A 6,000-nucleotide genomic window follows, 5' to 3' on the forward strand; every position below is an offset into this window, starting at 1 on the left:
AGCTTCAGGTGCAGCTTCAAACATATTCACCGCTCCAGCTTGTTCAGCTATGGCATAACCTGCTTTACCCAGGCCTAACTTCGATTCATCTTCCTTTACATTTCAAGCACCATCTTTCCCACTGGAACCTACCCAGTTTACTACTAATGCTTACCCTCAGCCGCCCCGGTACGAGTTTACCGCAATGGCAGGAAAAAGCCGAAAAAACACCTGAACAAGAGGAAATTACCAGAAATATGAGAAGCATGGAGCAAAGTCTCAAAAATATACAGGGTTTGAGTGGGAAAAAGAGCGTATCTTACGCTGACCTGTGCATGTTCCCGCACGTACATCTACCCTTGGGTTTCAAAACCCCAAAGTTTGAAAAATATGACGGGCATGGGGATCCCATTGCCTACCTCAAAAGGTACTGCAACCAGTTGCGGGGAGCGGGTGGAAAAGAAGAGCTTCTTATGGCCTACTTTGGAGAGACTTTGGTCGGCATTGTTTCTGAATGGTATATGGATCAGGATATATCTCGTTGGCATATCTGGGACGACTTGGCTCGGGATTTTGTCAGGCAGTTTCAATATAACATCGACATTGCCCCTGACAGGAATTCATTATCAAATCTAAAGAAGAAGTCCTCGGAGAGCTTTCGAGAGTATGCTGTCAAATGGCGCGAACAAGCGGCCAGAGTCAAGCCTCCAATGGACGAAATAGAAATGGTCAGTGTCTTCCTTCAAGCCCAAGAGGCTGATTATTATCAAAACATGATGTCTGCAATGGGAAAGTCGTTTGCCGAAGCCATCAAAATCGGTGAAATGGTTGAGAATGGGTTGAAAACAGGGCGAATCTTGAGTCAGTCTACTATAAGGGCTACCTCCCAAGCAATCCAAGGCGGGTCTGGAGGAGTAGCAAACTGAAAGAAGAAGGAAGAAGTAGCAACGACAACTTCGAGTGTAAGAAAACCCCGTTTGGCCAGACTTCATTTCTCTAAAAGAACCCCACAACACTACTACCCCCATCAAGATGCGGCCTATGCTATGGATCTTCAGCCATACGTAGTGATGAATGCACAACCATACGCTAGGCCACAACAACAATTTCACCAAAACTGAGCTCAATTTCCCAGAAATCAACTTCCTCACCAAGCTCAGTATAATCCCCGACCTCCACAAAATAATTTCCCCTACAATGCCCGTGCTCGGGAGTCGCCCAGGAAGACGAACTTCACACCTATTGGTGAGTCATATTCTAGCCTTTTCCCTAAATTGGTCCAAATGGGTTTGTTACAACCCGTACCCCCAAATAGGCAAAACCCAGAGTCACCCTCTTACCAACCTGGCGCCCGATGTGCCTATCATTCTGGGGTAGAAGGGCATGACACTGAGAGCTGTTGGACTTTGAAAAGGGTTGTTGAAAATCTTATAGAACAAAAGCGGATAGCGTTAAAGGATGAAGACATTCCTAATGTGACCAACAACCCGTTATCGACTCACAACAATGGACCGGTTATTAGAATAATCTGCGAAGATAAAGAGTTTGATCCTGCCTTGAAAGCCATCATTGCAATCGCTGACATCGAGAAAAAGCCAAAGGCTAATGCAAAGCAAGAAAAAGGGGAGAAGAAGAGTAAACCCACCCCTCAAAACACAGAAAAAATAGTGGAAACCAAAACTGAGGTAGTACCCTCGAAAGATGCCATCCTTTATGTGCCCCGGGGTCCTAGGAAAGGACAAGTGACATTGAGCCCTCCAAGAAGGTTTGAGCTGAACAAAGGATCTAAAATGTATGTGCCAAAAGGGACCTATGTGGTACGGGGGCCAATAATTTCACCAAGGCTGAATGAGCCCGTGGTTATTGGCCGCGCACCGCAGAGGCCCATGACAGATCTTACTGCCATCCCATGGAATTATAATGAGGCGGTAGTAACCTACAAAGGAAAATAAGTCCTGGGAGAAGTAAATGAAACTAACCCGGCTGAGAAATACCTCAATCTGGAGGAAGTGAATAATGCCACGAAGAAGCGTTTCCCACTCAAGAAGTCAGTTAGTGCCTGAAGCAGAAGAGTTCTTCAGGAAAATGAAAACTGCGGACTACGAGATAATTGACCAACTCCGAAAGTCTCCTGCTCAGGTCTCTTTGTTGTCTCTATTAATGAATTCAAATGAACATCAGAAAGTATTGATCAAAACCCTCAATGAAGCTTATGTTCCGATTGAAACTACTGTGGAACAACTGGAGAGGATGGCAGAAAGATTCTTCACAATCAATCAGATCTCCTTTAGCAAGAATGACCTGCCCTCGGAGGGGGCCACCCACAACAAAGCCCTCCACCTAATAGTTAAATGTGAGGGGTACTATGTGAAGAGAGTCATGCTGGATGGCGGTTCCGGAGTAGATCTGCCCTATCTCAACTCTGCAAAGAATGGGGATCGAGACTGAGGGAATCAGGCCCAATAACGTCTGTGTTCGTGCCTTTGATGGCATCAAAAGAGACATCATAGGCGAGATCGATTTGATTTTGACTATTGGACCTGTGGATTTTGAGGTGACCTTTCAAGTCCTAGACATGGATACTTCTTATAATTTCCTCTTGGGAAGGCCTTGGATTCACGCGGCAGGAGCCGTACCTTCCACTCTCCACCAGATGGTGAAATTGGAATATGAAGATCAGGAGATCATAGTCCACGGAGAGGATGAGCAATCGATCTATCGGGACCCGTCGGTCCCATGCCTCGAAGCTAGGGAAGGTAGTGAACATATAGTGTATCAAGTTTTCGAGGTTGTGGTCGCAGACCAATATGAAGAAGGAAGCCCTTGCCCTCAACCTTTTCTCTTAAAAGCGTAAGTTATGGTTGCCAAGGAAATGATCAGGCATGGTTATAAACCCGGGAAGGGGCTCAGGGCATCATTGCAAGGTATCACCGAACCTATCACCTTACTTGCCACCAAGAAGTTCTTTGGTGTGGGTTTTCACGCCACAGAAGCTGATGTGACGTGGGCAAATCAACGAAAGAGCAATGGTTGGGTTTTATCTCAACCAATTCCACATCTCTACAGAACATTTGTCAGGCCCAAGTACAATGAAGAAGAAGAAGATGAGGCCTTCACGATCGAGGAAATTGAAGAAATCTGTGGGGCTATGAGGCAAATGCTGTATGAAATCCACATGGTTCAGTCGGGAGAAGGCTCGAGCACCGCTGAGGTGCTGTATATGGGGCCCAATGCCAAGTTGCAAAACTGGAAGGCTACTCCGTTCCCAATCAGGTGGGAATCCCGGTAGTCCAGTCCTGCCACCTTTTCTGCATCACGAGTTATTTCAGGGTGTAACTCGGATGTTTTTCTTTTAGTTTCCTGTTTTTAAATGCTAATGTAAACCCTGTTATCTTCAAAATTCAATGAAATGAAATTAATATTTCATCGTTCATCTCTCTTTATTCTTTCTGATTTTGTTACTTTTTCTTATTTCTTCTTTCAGTTCTAATAATGCGGCTTTAATTAACATGACATGCTTGCGACTTCATGCCCAGATCCAAACATGCTGTCTAATTGTAAAATAATGAATCAAGAAATGGAATATGATGAAGAAGAGACTTTTAAGGAAATAAATCGAGAATTGGAACAATTTGAGAATAAACCTAAGTCGAACTTAAATGAAACCGAGCCGGTTAATCTGGGTAGCTCTAAAGAAGTCAAAGAAACCAAGATAATCATTCACACAGATAAAAGAACCAGGGACGCATTGATCCAACTTTTGTTTGAATTCAAAGATGTGTTTGCTTGGTCATACGATGACATGCCAGGATTAAGTGTCGATTTAGTGGTCCATAAGTTGCCAACCTACCCCGATTATTCCCCTGTCCAGCAAAAACAGAGAAAGTTCAAAATTGATATTAGTGACAAGATTAAAGAAGAGGTCACAAAACAGTTAAAGGCGGGAGTGATCCGAGTGGTCCGATACACCACATGGCTGGCTAACATAGTTCTCGTGCCAAAGTAAGATGGGAAAATTCGGGTGTGCGTTGACTACCGAGATCTGAACAAAGCAAGCCCCAAGGACAATTTCCCTCTGCCAAACATCCACATCCTTGTTGATAACTGCGCCAAACATGAAATACAGTCTTTTGTGGATTGTTATGCAGGATATCACCAGGTGTTGATGGATGAAGAAGATGCGGAAAAGACAGCTTTCACCACACCCTGGGGCACCTACTGTTACAGGGTCATGCCTTTTGGTTTGAAAAATGCCGGGGCAACTTACATGAGGGCCATGACTGCCATATTTCATGACATGATGCATCAAGAGATAGAGGTGTATGTGGACGATGTGATCATCAAATCTAGAACCCAGGACGACCATGTTCGGGACCTAAGAAAATTCTTTGAGCAGCTACGTAAATATGATTTGAAGCTAAATCCGGTGAAATGTGCATTCAGAGTTCCATCTGGCAAACTCTTGGGATTTATAGTTAGTCGGAGAGGCATCGAGCTAGACCCAACAAAGATAAAGTCTATTCGGGATTTGCCTTCTCCAAGAACCAAGAAAGAGGTTATGAGCATGCTGGGAAGGATGAATTACATTAGTCGATTCATTGCTCAGTTGACTTCAATATGTGAACCCATCTTCAAGCTGTTAAAGAAAGATTCAGCGATTAAATGGACGGATGAGTGTCAAGAAGCCTTTGACAAAATCAAAGAATATTTGTCGAACCCGCCAGTCTTGGTCCCACCTGAACCGGGAAGGCCTCTGTTCTTGTATCTGACAGTCTTTGAAAATTCCTTTGGTTGCGTCCTCGGGCAACATGATGTGACCGAAAAGAGAGAGCAGGCCATCTACTATCTGAGCAAGACGTTTACCAGCTATGACGCCAAATACACTTTGTTGGAAAAATCTTGTTTCGCTCTAACTTGGGTCGCTCAAAAGCTTAGGCATTACTTGTTGGCCTATACCACTTACCTCATTACCAGGTTGGACCCTTTGAAGTACATATTCCAGAAGCCGATGCCCACAGGGAGGTTAGCAAAATGGCAGATCCTGCTCACTGAGTTTGACATAGTCTATGTCACCCACACGGCAATAAAGGCCTAGGCTTTAGCAGATCACCTAGCTGAAAACCCTGTGGATGATGAATATCAACCTCTAAGTACTTACTTTCCAGATGAGGAGGTGAATTCAATCGAGATGACATCAGAAGACACCAATGCTTGGAAAATGTTCTTCGATGGAGTTGTGAACGCAAAAGGCATTGGAATTGGGGCAATCTTGATCTCACCCACTGGTCAGCACTATCCAGCCACAGCCCGACTTCGGTTTTTCTGCACAAACAATACTGCCGAGTATGAAGCCTGCATTATGGGTATGAACATGGCAATCGACCAAGATGTCGAAGAATTGTTAATCATGGGAGATTCAGATCTGATTATCCGACAAGCTCAGGGAGAATGGGAGACTCGAGATGTCAAACTTATTCCCTACAGGCAACATGTGGAAGATCTTAGCAGGCGATTCAAGTCAATAGAGTTCAGGTACATCCCTCGTTGTCACAATGAACTAGCCGATGCACTTGCTACTTTGGTCTCGATGCTGCCATACCCAGGAAATGCCCACATTGATCCCTTGGAAATCCAAATTCGGGAAAGGCACGGTTATTGTAATACGGCTGAGGCAGAACCAAGTATTCAGCCATGGTATCATGATATCAAAAGATTTCTGAAAACTAAAGAGTACCCCGAGCAAGCCAGTGGGGACCAAAAGAGAACCATCAGACGGACGCAAGTGGTTTCTTCTTGAGCGGTGGTGTTTTGTACAAAAGGACTCTGGACCTCAACTTGTTAAGATGTGTTGATGTCAAAGAAGCCGGAAGAATCATGTATGATGTACACGCAGAAGTGTGCGGACCCCACATGAACGGGTATGTTTTGGCAAAGAAAATCCTGCGAGCGGGCTATTATTGGATGACTATAGAAAAGGATTGCTTCAGTTTCGTCCGAAAATGTCACCAATGTCAGGTGTAC

The sequence above is a fragment of the Nicotiana sylvestris genome, chromosome 6, assembly GCF_000393655.2.
Source record: "Nicotiana sylvestris chromosome 6, ASM39365v2, whole genome shotgun sequence".
Lineage (NCBI taxonomy): Eukaryota > Viridiplantae > Streptophyta > Magnoliopsida > Solanales > Solanaceae > Nicotiana > Nicotiana sylvestris.